Source organism: Gorilla gorilla, chromosome 5 (assembly GCF_029281585.2).
Source record: "Gorilla gorilla gorilla isolate KB3781 chromosome 5, NHGRI_mGorGor1-v2.1_pri, whole genome shotgun sequence".
Taxonomy (NCBI): domain Eukaryota; kingdom Metazoa; phylum Chordata; class Mammalia; order Primates; family Hominidae; genus Gorilla; species Gorilla gorilla.
In genome coordinates, this window is record NC_073229.2 from 96,062,304 (window position 1) to 96,075,544 (window position 13,241).

Consider the following 13,241-nt stretch of genomic DNA (forward strand, 5'->3'; position numbering starts at 1 on the left):
GGATTAAACTAGTTGAAGAAAAGGGACAGTCTTCTTAGGGCTCTAAAATGACAGCAATTCTTTTTTGTTTGTTTGATTGTTTTAGATTTGGAATGTGTATGAGCTGGAATATAACACCTCAGAGAAGTACGGAGGCAAGATACAGACAGGGTGCTGAGTGGGGGCCAGTGTGTTTAAGGGAAATGCATAGGTAGTCCATTATCTAACTCTCAACATATATTATTTAAAGGTAACTGACAATTTTTAAAAGTTGATTGTCAGCTGGGCACGGTGGCTCATGCCTGTAATCCCAGCGCTTTTGAAGGCTGAGGCGGGTGGATCACCTGAGGTATGGAGTTTGGGACCAGCCTGGCCAATATGGTGAAACCCCGTCTCTACTAAAAATACAAAAATTAGCTGGGCGTGGTAGTGGGCATCTGTAATCCCAGCTACTTGGGAGGCTGAGGCAGGAAAATCACCTGAACCTGTGAGGTGGAGGTTGCAGTAAGCCAAGATCGTGCCACTGTACTCCAGCCTGGGTGACAGAGTGAGACCGTGTCTCAAAACAAAAACAAAAGTGGATTGTCCATCTAGTTTCATTTTTATTATTGAATTCTTAAGTGTAGATCCTAATGATTAATTAAATGACCAACAGAAAGAGTTTCATTCACATTTGAAACTCAGAGTTGACTGATTTGATTTCTTCTCTACTCCCTGCTTTACCCTTTATTTGGTCATTGAAATGCTTATATTTTGTATATTACATACAGTAACATATCATTTAAAATTATTTATGTTTTAGGATATGAAATGTGGTAAATTTCAGGAGGCTTAATAGGTGTTATAGGTTTTACCCCAATAAGTATACTTGAATATCATCTTCCACATTTAATCAGTATTTTCCAAGAAATAAAAATAGTTTTGAATTAGCGATAGTAAAAATGATGGATAATTAGATTTTAAAAAGTACAAACTTGGAAGAAGTACTTTAAATGATGTTGTCATTTTTCTTTTTCCTATAGATATTCTGACTGTATGTAAAGCCATTTTTGTATGATGGAACTTTTTGGATAATTCATGGAAAACTTACATCCCCAGTTTTCATCTTATATTCTAGGAATTAGAAAACATTTTATTTATTTTAGAATTCAGATTCTTTGAGGAATTAACATTGATTTTAAAATCTCTTTATATTCCACGTATCGAGGTTTCATTTTAATTGGTCTCACCTATTCCGAAGTTCATTTTAAATTAGACATTATTAGATATGAACTAGCATTTGCCATCCTCCAAAACAAGACATTAGATAATTTTTCTCTTACTTTGTTTTCACTTTCACAGTTGTAGAAATCTGTCGTCACTTTAATTGCACCTAGTGGAAACTTCCCTGTGGCTCTTTGAGTTTAGTGGCCGAGAAGAAGCAACTATAGATTCTTTGGATCCTGCTTTTTGACAGTCTCTTTGCTCACTCAATTCTTTTCTGTTTAAAATAATGAACTTCTCTGCCAGTGACTTGAAGAATTTAAAGTTTGCTTTCATTCCTTATGATAGCTGATTCTCTGTAGAGAGTAATGTTTGTGAATGGAACTCTCCATAGCCACATAAATCCCTTTTTAGGTTAACATGGAAAGGACAAAAATAAATTGGGAGGGGGTAATTGAGGACAGGCTTTAGCTTATAGATCAGTATTTTTAAATTTGTAATTTATGATTTTCAGTGGGTCTGAAAATCAATAGAGGCTAGTGACCAGACCTCTTTTAATATTTTTTAAAAAAATAAAAGATAGTAGAAAATATGAGTGCCTCCCAGGTTAGTATTTTAGGACAGAACTTAGATTTCTCTATATGGTAACTGTGTCAAAATATAAAATTTAATAAACATTGCAGTTATGAGGATTGCATTAATGGGTTTTAATTAGAGGAATGGCATAATCAGATTTGCTTTATCAGTGGATGTGTGGGTATAGATAATATATATTATTTGCTTTGAGAGAAGTAGGGAAAATGGACTATGAATGTGAAGTGGGCAAAACTAGAGACAAGTAAATCAATTAACAAACTATTGCAATAGGTCAGGGAAAGATAATAAGGTCTTAATTTAGAGGAAGGAGTAATAGAGGTTATGAGAAGGAGACATTTCAGGAGCTAAGTGAGAAGTAAAATGGGCAATGCTTGATTGCCAATTGAATATGGGTTTTAAGGAAAGAGTTTAGGGGGTTACCATATTAATGGCTTGGGTGACTAAGAGCCACTACCAAGAAGTTGAATTAAAGCTGTAAACCAAATCTAGGCATAGATGGTGTATTAGCCTGTTTTCATGCTACTGATAAAGACATACCTGAGACTGGGCATTTTACAAAATAAAGAGGTTTATTGGACTTATGGTTCCACATGGCTGGGGAGGTCTCACAATCATGCTGGAAGGTGAAAGGCACATCTCACATGGCAGCAGACAAGAGAAGAGCTTGTGCAGGGAAACTCCCCCTCATATTATCATCAGATCTCATGAAACTTATTCACTATCATGAGAACAGCATGGGAAAGACCTGCCCTCATGATTCAATTACCTCCCACTGGGTCCCTCCGCCAATACATGGGAATTCAAGATGAGATTTGGGTTGGGAACACACCCAAACCATATCAGATGGACAGTGGTGAGTTCAGATTTTCATATAGTGATTTTTTAATACCTGTAAGTTATCCAAGCATATATATCTAACAAGAGGTTGGCTCTGTTAACCTTTAGCACTCAGTTAACTGGGGAAATAGATGACATCACCACAGGATACATAGAAAAAAAAATAAGAGCGAGCCCTAGGTAAAAGCAATGTTTAAGGAATGGGTAAAGTATGAGGGTCCCCCAACTCAGCCAAGAAGTAGTAGTTAAAGAACCAGAAGCCAAGGTAGTAGAGGGATTCAAGGGGAATGCCCAACAGTGTTAAATGCAGCAGAAAATCAAGAAATAAGGGATGAAAAGTGTGCTTTGGTTTTGGTCATATAGAGGCCATTGGTGGCATTTACCATAGCATTTTCAATATATAAGTGGGTGGAAATGCTGTATTTCTGTAGGCTTGAGGAGGAAATGAGAAGTCAGGAAAAGGAGAGGGTAAATGTACATGACTTTCTCTAAAAGCTCAACCGAGTAGGGAAAAAGAAAAAGAGTGGTTGGTAGAGAGACAGGAAGCAGGGTGATAGTACTCATATCACTTGGTATATTCTTAATATTATGCAAGTCTAGGCTGATGGATACACATGTCAATATACTTTATATTTTTGATAACTATGTACATAAACTATCCAAGTGTTCCTTTTAAGTTATTGTTAAAATGTCACTCAGTCATATTTTAAGCATGCTGCCTGAGTTGTCATCACTTAATCAAAGTAATAAATATGTCAAGATATTACTGGAGTTCAATGAATTGAGTCATATGCCTGCTATTCCTTGGGTATAAGATAGAAAAATGAGATATATAAATGAGATAGAATCTTTTTCTTAAGAGTTTCTTCTCAAGTTGGGGGAGGAGAGGATAGTTAGATAATCAAATAAATTATAATACTGAATAATAAATACAATACTAAAATGTGTTTAAAAAGAGAAAATGATTTATTCTGTTTGGGCTTGATGTGGTCAGGGAAGGATTTACAGAGCTGCAACAGTAATACGGATTTTTTGTTTGTTTGTTTTTTGAGACGGAGTCTCACTCTGCCACCCAGGCTGGAGTGCAGTGGCATAATCTCAGCTCACTGCAACCTCTGCCTCCCGGGTTCAAGTGATTCTTCTGTCTCCCAAGTAGCTGGGATTACAGGCATGCGCCACCACACCCAGCTACTTTTTGTATTTTTATTAGAGACAGGGTTTCACCATGTTTGTCAGGCTGGTCTTGAACTCCTGACTTCGTGATCTGCCCACCTTGGCCTCCCAAAGTGCTGGGATTACAGGTGTGAGCCACTGCGCCCGGCCAGTAATATGGATTTTAAAGATTGAATAGTTTAGTAGGTATGCAAATTTAGGTACCGTCTTCCAGAAGCAGAAAACAATTACCCTGAGACCCAGAACATCAGGTTGTGCTGGGGTAATTTAAACCATATACTGACTACTGGAATCTGTATGCATTGTATTTTTCTTATTTGGTCTTAAGGTCTCTCTCAACAGTGGCTATAAACTCTAGCCCTGTGTCAATGGGGCTCCAGGTGGGTGGTCATGGATGTTTACAGTGTGCCTTTCATGGAATAGTTCTTCATCTTTGTGAACGGCCTAATGCTAAAGTGACTGACCTGTGACCTAAATGCCCCTCTCAAAGGAAACTTGTTCATAATGGCAGATACCCCTGTGGCTCTTAACTGACCTGTGTCCAGTTTATTCCTACCAAGATGTCAGGAGAGTTGTCCAGGAGAGCCCTGACTAGGAGGAGAGTTAGGTTCAGGTGTGTCAGTCAAGTGAGACACAGAGGAGGCAACACAATAAAACACATGAAATAACAGAAGCAGTGTGTCACTGATAGATCCTAGCGAGAAGGGGCCGGCATACCTCCAAGGGCCAATAGGAAACTGGGAGCTGTCTTAGAAATACACGTGCAACTAGCTAGTGGAGAGCAAGAGAGAGAGAGTGAGGGACTCATAGGCCAGAGCCTTTACTGGTGTCCAGGCTTTTACCCACGCAGGTTTTCCTCATGGAGTTCTAATTGGTCAGTGTAGATAGAGCAAGGGGGCACTAGCTCAGTGGAGTCATGCTGTACTGAGAGGTGGTCCCTGTGGCATATCTGGGGAGGTGTTGGGGGTCAGTGGGCAAATCACATATCTTATAACTAGCTGTCCCATGGGAAGTTGTTTCACCAGGAGGCAGTTGTATGAGGTAGATCTGGATTGATCACCTTAAGGAACAGGGAGGAGGCAGAGAACTGGCAGCTGTGCCAATGGTGGCTAAACTCTGCTTCTGGTATGAGAACGTTCAATTTATATTTAAAATGGATGCCAAGGTAACATAAAATAGGAATTCACTGCAGTGTGTGTGTATGTGTGTATGTGTGTATGTGGTTTCGTGGGTGGGTGGGAATTTGTGTGTGGGGGGTGCGTATAGGTGTAAGTGTGTTAAAGAGAGAGAAAGATCAGAGGCAGGAAGTGCTGCATCAGAAGAATAGGACAGTTATCTAATTTGGAGAAAATAAGCAACTCATACCTTGGCTTTGGTTTTACTTTTAATACTGCGTTTTATTTTTAAATTTGATTTAAAATAATGTTTTTTGTGTGTTTTTCAGAGTTATCATGGATTTAAAAAGTCCGAGAAAGACTTGGCTACTCTTCAGTCTCAGGCACATATGTTAGGGGGACCAGGTAGGAGAGGCAGGAGGTAGAGAAGATTTGAGAAAATTTCATGTGTGGTATAATTAGAGTATAGTGATTCATTAGACGTGATAAGAAAACAAAGGAGGCAAGATAACTCATTTTAGCTCAAGAGATTAAATGGATATGATAAAATCAAGAAGAGAGCTAATTTAGGCGCTAAGGCAGATTTACACACAGCATTAGATTCGAGTATTAGTAGCCAAGGAAATCTCCAATTGCAACACTCAGAAAGCAGTTGGCTATTCTATTTCAAACTCAGGAGAGACTTAGAAAAGACACATTAATTTGTAAGCAATTACCTTATAACATAAACCATTAAAACAAGTGAAATAGCATTGGGAGGAGGTGTAGAGATAAAAGGAAGGAATATAAACGGGTGATGGGTGCACCAGGTTCTCACAAATCTCCACCTAAAGAACTTACTCATGTAACCCAAATACCACCTGTACCCCAATAACTTATGGAAAAATAAAATTTTTTAAAAAGCCAGACACCAGTGATATCGAGACATAAGTGTTATGTCATTGTTTTGCATAGACGAGGTGATAAACATCATATGTTATTAAAAATTCTGTCAATATATAAACATTTCATATATACAAAAAATAAACAGTCTATAGTGGGTATAACCAGTACTTAAACGAGGATTGGAGGACTTAAGAAAATTATGCAATGTCATGCAAAAACAAACTTGTCCCGGTTTTTCTGGAACTTTCCGTATTTAGCACTAAACTCCCATGTCCTGAGAACTTCTGTTAGACCTGGGCAGACTGAATGGTTGGCCACCCTAGAACTAATAAAGTTAGAATTTGAAGGTGAAAATCCAGAAAGAGAATATGATAGCCAAGGAAAAACTATGCTTAGCCAAATTATGTTTGCTTTTCTGTGGAAGGTGACATTATCAGGAGTAAATTGAATCATGGTACATGAATCAGTAAATTCTGATTTTTTGTTTTGTTTTTAGTTTTTGCTGGTGATTACCTGTTTTTAAAAAATTGAGATACAATGCACATACCATACAATTCACCTTTTTAAAGAGTACAATTTAGTGGTTTTCAAAAAGCTGTGCAGCCATCATCATTATGTAATTCAGGAATGTTTTCATCACCCTGAAAAAGAAATTTCATACCTTTTAGCTTTCATTACCCCATTCTCCTCAAAATACAGCATCTGAAACCATTACTTTGTATATTTATGAGTGTGCCTATTCTGAACATTTCCTATAAATGGAATCATATTATATGTGTCTGTTTATATCTGGCTTTTTTCATTTAGCATAATGTTTTCTAGACTCAGAGCTTGTATCTGTACTTTATCCCTTTTATTGCCCAGTGATTGTATCGACATATCAGGTTTTGTTTATTCATCCATCAGTTAATGGACATTTGGATTGTTTCTACTTTTTGACTATATTATTAATAATATTGCTATTAGCATTTAGGTACAAGTTTTTGGGGATATGGATGTTCTCAAGTCTCTCGAGTATATACCTAGGAATACAATTGCTGGGTCATATGGTAATTGTATGTTTAACTTTTTGAGGACCTGCCAAGCTGTATTTCAAAGTAGCTGCATTATTTTACATTCCTATCAATAAGAGAATTCCAATTTCCCTAAATTCTTGTTAACACTTGTTATTGTCTGTCTTTTATATTATGGACATCCCAGTGGGTATAAAGTAGTGTCTTACTGTGGTTTTCATTTGTGTTTCTCTAGTGAATAATGATACTGATGAACTTTTCATGGGCTTATTGGCTATTTCTATATCTTCTTCAGAGAAATATCTATCAAAATATTTTCTTCCGTTTTAAGAATAAAATTGGGTTTTCTCTAAAGATGATCTATCTTTCAAAATATGAGTTATTTGTCTTTTTTATTTTTGAGTTATAAGTGTTCTTCACATGTAATGGATAGAAGATCTTTGTCACATAAATGATTGGCAATATTGTCTCCCATTTAGTGAATAGTCTTTTCATTTTCTTGATAGTACTTTTGAAGCATAAGTTTTTAATTTTGATGAAGTCTAATTGATCTATTTTTTCTTTGGTTATTTGTGGTTTTGGTCTTGCATCCAGGAAATCATTCTCATATCAAATGCCATTAAGATTTACCCCTGTGTTTTCTTCTGAGAGTTTTATACTTTTAGATCTTACATTTAGGTCTTTGATTCATTTTGAGATAGTTTTTATATATGATGTATGTGTTTTTATACATGTGTTTGTGTGTATACTTTTCCCATAGCAGATTAGGAAATATATATTTTTATGCTTGAAAATATGATTTCTTATTTATAATCACATATCTCATATTAGATTTATGTCTTACATCAATTAAAAGATTGAAAAAAGTGTGAATGGGTCTTTGATACTGTGAATAGTTGGATAAAAGCTCTTGTCATTATTTCTCTATGACTTTAAGCTCTGCATACTAGACATGATCTTCAGACTGCGTGGTCTAATGTTCACAACTCTGTGTCCTACAATAGCGGATGGCAGAAATGTCAGGGACAACACAAAAGAATGGATAATCCACTTGTAGACTGTTACCACCTCAGACACATACCCATCATGAATATAATTTCTCTCAATGTCTGGGAAAGACCCTATAAACATTGGAAACTGGCCCACCTTTCTCTGTTTTGGGAGCTCTTGCACCCTTGCTGCTGCTGAGCCATGTGGTCTTTCCTTCACTGTTAAAACAGCTTTGGCTGAGAAGATAGCGTTAAAAGGAAGAGAAATGAATTTCTTCAACTGGTGGAAGAGTACGCAGTAGAGGAAACAATTCACTGCTTTTATGCAATGAATTGGCCTATTTATTCTCTCTTCAACAAATATTTAGTTTGTACTGTGTGCATAACATATTGCCAGGCACTGGATATTATCATGAACAAAGCAGAGTCTTTGTCCTTGTAAAGCTTGGGGTATGGGAGGGGACAATCTAAACAACAAACAAAAATACATGATAAAACCCTTCTCTTTTAACAAAGGCCTAACCTGAATGCAATGAAAGAGAGCTACTATTTAGAAAGACTATTTAGAAAGACTGCTCAAGGAAGGCTCTAAGAGGAGGTGACATTTAAAAAGAGACTTGAAAGATAGAAATCAGCCCTGTAAAGAGCCAGGAAAAGGGAATTCCAGGCAGAAAGGATGATGGTATGTGAAATGGTCCTTATGTGGAAAACAGAGTATCATGTTTAGGGAAGTAAAGAAGGCCAGAGAAAGCAAGTGAGGAGAAAGAGGGCAATGGCTGAGACAAGCAAGGGTTCCATCCTAGAGCTCTTGCGGGTCTTTGGATTTTATCTAAGACTTATGTTGAGAAACCCTTAAAGCACTTTAAAGAAGGGGGAATCATGATCCAGTGTTGCGTAGCAAACGGGTTGTAAGGAAATAAGAGAACTTTTAGGAGACGGTTGTGGCAGTTAGGGCAAAATATAATGGTGGTCTGGACTCTACTGGTGGCAGCTGAGATGAAGCATGTGGAATTTGGCCACATGCCACAAGTCATGAAGTTTTGAAAGCAATGAGGGAGAATAGAGAAGAGGAACTTCTGTGCACTAAGGGGAGGAGGCTCTAATCGTATGTCTAATCTCTAATATGCTTAAGAGGGTCACTGTTCTTTGAATGCGGAATGCATATGTACATATTTTCTCATGAAATCCTAAGCATCCTACTATGGATGCAGTTGTATCTTAAATGGTATCTATTGTTGAATACTTTAGAAATCTCACTTGTATTACTGTAGGTATACTTATATAGCACTTCAAGTATTGAAGACAAAAATTATGAAAGTAAAATTGAATAAAAATTGAAAGACTGCTAGATTTTTCCACTTATTTAAACTTATTTAAAATTTTTTATTGTGATTTTTTTTACTCTGATACTCTGTTGGGACAGAAGGTTTAGTAATTTTCTAGGTGTTTGGATACCCGTGAAGAAACTGATTTTTAAAATATATGCTAGATACAAATATTGCACCTTTTAAAAATATATCTCATTTACTGAGTAAAATCCAGTCAAGAAGAAAAAGAATATGTCATATGCAAAGGACCTTTTAGTCATATATGTTATCATGAATGAAGTTATTTTTCTGAGACAGGCCTTCTCTGTACTATTTTTAGCCATGTTTATAACAAAATTGCATTGAGTTTTAATTTCTTGCTTCGTTAAAAGTTGTTTTCACATAAAATAAGAGATGTTTAATGTCACAGGCTATAGTTGTATTACCACCTGCAGTAGGGATCAATATCAATTTTCTATTGATATTAGAAAAAATGTCCAACTAGGAAAAAAAATGTTTTCGCATTTTAGAATAAAGTCAGTAGAGCCAGTAATTTGAAAATAGAGAATTCTAGGAACACTGACATTTCCAATTCATAGTTATAATTAGGAAGTGACAGAATTTTAAAAAATTGTGTGGCTTTTATAGTCTTCATTCTTTTTATATGATTTGCTGGCTTATGCAAATCGTTCTATGCCAATTCACAAAGTCTTACAAAGCCCCTTGTTCTGCCATAGCTATTTTAATGATAATATTGTGTTTTTCTCTTTCTGAATGCTCAGAGAAGATGGTGCCCTCTTCAATTTATTGACTATTAAAAGCATTTAGTTCTGGAAGAGTAGAACTTAAGTAGTTCTACTATGTATGTGTGTGTGTGTGTGTGTATGTAACTAAGGTCATGCAAGCCCAAGCAGACTTTTGATTGAGTGTATTTAATGGCAGCTTTACATTAAGCCACATGATGTGGCAACAACTGAGATTTGATGATGCTTGTACTTGGCTGGCATATGGAAGACAAAACATGACCTATGTTAGTGGCTTGCCCCAGGGTCACCCAGCAGGACAGGGGAAGATAACTGGACTCTAGACCTGAAAATCCGTGAAATTTTAGACATATACATGACAGCATTGTGTATTCCATAAAGTACTATATAAATATTGTTCATATATTCTACTCAAGTAGCAGTGAAAAATCTCTACATTATTCATTTATTTCGTTAATTTAACAAATATTTACCATGATCTTACAGTGTACTTGACACAATTTGAGAATAATTTTTTTGGTCAATCCTCTCAAAACTAGACTGTATCTTTATCTCTGTATGTTTCTTATTCAGGGGAATGATGTAAAAATGCATAAAATCACTTTTTAGAAGTTTATATTCCATGACATACTACCCCATTATGTATCAAATGCTCCTTACTATGCATGAGTAGGGTAGCCAGGAAACGTGTATTTGGAAAATTTTCGTAAGTGATTTTGGCATACTCTTTTGATTTAGAATCACTGATATGTACCACTAATATGCTCAGTAAAAATGAAGATTAGATGGGATGGGTGATAATTTTATAAGTCAAAATTAATGTGAATATCACTGAATTGGACCTCTCTTTCAAAACTCATGTACAGATATTGCAAGGATAAATAAATATTGGCAATATTATTATTAGAAAGTTGCTGTGCCTCAGGGCTCAGCCTCATTACTCTGTGAATCACTGCTATTTCCTCTGCTCTTCTACAGAGTCATTTGTCCAGGATGAGAACAGTCTGCCTGTGCCGAGAAAATAGTTGGTTGTTGTGAAAAAAACAGGAAGCTTATAGCCAAAGGAGGCAAAATATAATGGTGGTGTGGACTCTACTGGTGGCAACTGAGATCGGTACCCACTGGCTACTGCACTAGTGTGAGAAGGAAGATATTAAATAAAAGAGAAAGATAATGCCTAGGACCTTGGGCAAAGCATGCAGTGAATTAATGTGTATTTAGTGAAAAATGATAATGGTGAATAAATCAATGCACTCATGTATTATATGTATAACAAATCTTAAACATTATTAATGTGGGTAAAAGTTCAGGAGTCAGAATTAAGCCGTCAGGCAAGGGGGACATTGAATATATAGTCTGATTTGAAAAGCATATTTGGCCAATGAGTTGGAGGAATACAAACCTGTGAAAGGGGGTTGAGGCCAGTTTATGAATGTCCTTGAAGTCCAGCTTTGATAAATGGATTTTACTCTGAAGGGAGACACCAAAGTATCTGAACATGGAGCGATCTAGTTGAAAGGAAAGTTTCAGGATAATGAATTTTTCAGGAATATGCACGATGGATGAGCGTACGGCATTCCTGGAGAAAAAGGGACCAATTAGTAGATGATTAAAATAGGTGAGACATGGCTAATAATAGTAAGAATAATGGCAATGACTCCAGAAAAAATGGATGAGAGAGACATTTGAAAGAAGAAACTGGTACGTCTTAATGACAAGTGGATGTAGTTATGAAAGGGACAAGTAAGAGATAAGACAAAAATTTTCTGAGATTTGGGGACTGGGAATTACCAAAGGAGAGTTAATAAAAAATAAGGATAGAAAAGGCAAGTACTTCTAGGGAATTACATTCCTAAAGTATGCATTTCTTTTCTGATTCCTGAGAGAAATCCACAGAAAAGAAGATTCTGTGGCACAATGGAGAGAATCATTCCATATGGGAACATCAAAAAGAAAAAGAGCACACATCTAAATTTTCAAAACTTCTCACCAGTCTAAGTTCTGCATAAGATTAAAGCAGAAGAGTGTCTAATTTTAGCTTTTAGCTGATTTTCTATCAACTCTGGTAACAATAACTGCAATTATATGCTGTTGTGTTTTAGGCACTTTATGTGCATTTAACCCTCATGAAACTTTATAAAGTATTGTTACTGTCTCCATTTTACATATGAGGAAACTGAGGCACACAAAAGAAAATTATTTGCTCATGTTCATTTACCCACTAATAATCACGTTCATTTACCCACTAACTTCTGGTTATTCATTTTAACTATTCAGGTCAGGATTCATTGGCAGCATTCTTCTTGCTCAATCTTGGGCTAGGATCTAGTGGGATTAGAAGACAAGAATACCATAGGATTCTTAATACAAATAATTCATTCTAATATGGTAGACATAATATATAATCAGTGAGTAGGTCACACTCCTTGTGGTATTAACCCCACCTTAGAAAAAATTCATAGAAAAGATGAATGTTGACAGAGAATGTACAAAATTGCCATTGGTAATGTTTTCATCTAAGTTTCCTTATTTATAAACCATGAAGGCTCTTCTTTATTTTGCTTGCAGAAAGGGGGTTTAATCTCTAATCCGGCAATACTTTTAAAGAGCGCTAGTCATTTGGCAGTAAGTCGTGTGCTATCTTGGGATATGTTTTCTCTGGTTGCCTTAGTTTATTTTTTTTAAAATCATTCACTTTTTCATTTCTTTTGCCTTGTCTCCCCACCTGCAGTGTTCACCTCTTGAAGAAAGAGACTGTGTTGCGGGGAAGTCATTGGTGTACTATAATGCATACTACTAAGCTATGCCATTGGAACTTGATATAAATTGCTTTTTTTTTTGGTTTGAACTATGATTTGATTTGATTTGAATACTGAATGCCAATTGACAAATGATTTCAAGATGGATTATATTATCTCCCTTATTGATAATGGCAAACCAAGCCGCTAAACATTATGGAGTAGAGGATATGGAGGATCAGGGAGGAGAATAAAGGCATCTTTCATTTTATCACTTTGATTTTTCTAACTCCGCATTTCCATGCAATTCCAGGGAGCCATTTCCACCTTCTATTATCCTTTGAAGCATTAAAAGTGTTAAAATACTTGGACTGGTTCTTTGCAGTCTTATTTTACTATGAGACCTTGTTACTTAGTATGATACCTCAGCTGATAATCTTGGGCCACATTTATGAGAAATGTTCAGGCTTGGAAAACGTGTGACTTTGAGTTCTATTTCAGGGTGTGTGTGACTGTAGGTATTAACACAAAATTTAAAGTTCTTGCCTTCTACAGTGCATGCTACTTTACACATAAGGGTGCTCAAATATTATGTTGTTTGTTCCAAGTTAAAATGGAACTGAGCTCAGTATTTCCTTCCA

At 36.2% G+C, this 13,241-nt stretch overlaps 1 protein-coding gene across 20 annotated transcripts in view; it reads left to right on the forward strand.

Annotated features, from left to right (window-relative positions):
* RIMS1 (regulating synaptic membrane exocytosis 1) overlaps positions 1–13,241 on the forward strand; it is a 517,565-nt gene that overhangs the window by 81,896 nt on the left and 422,428 nt on the right. The gene's annotated exons all lie outside the window — the stretch shown is intronic.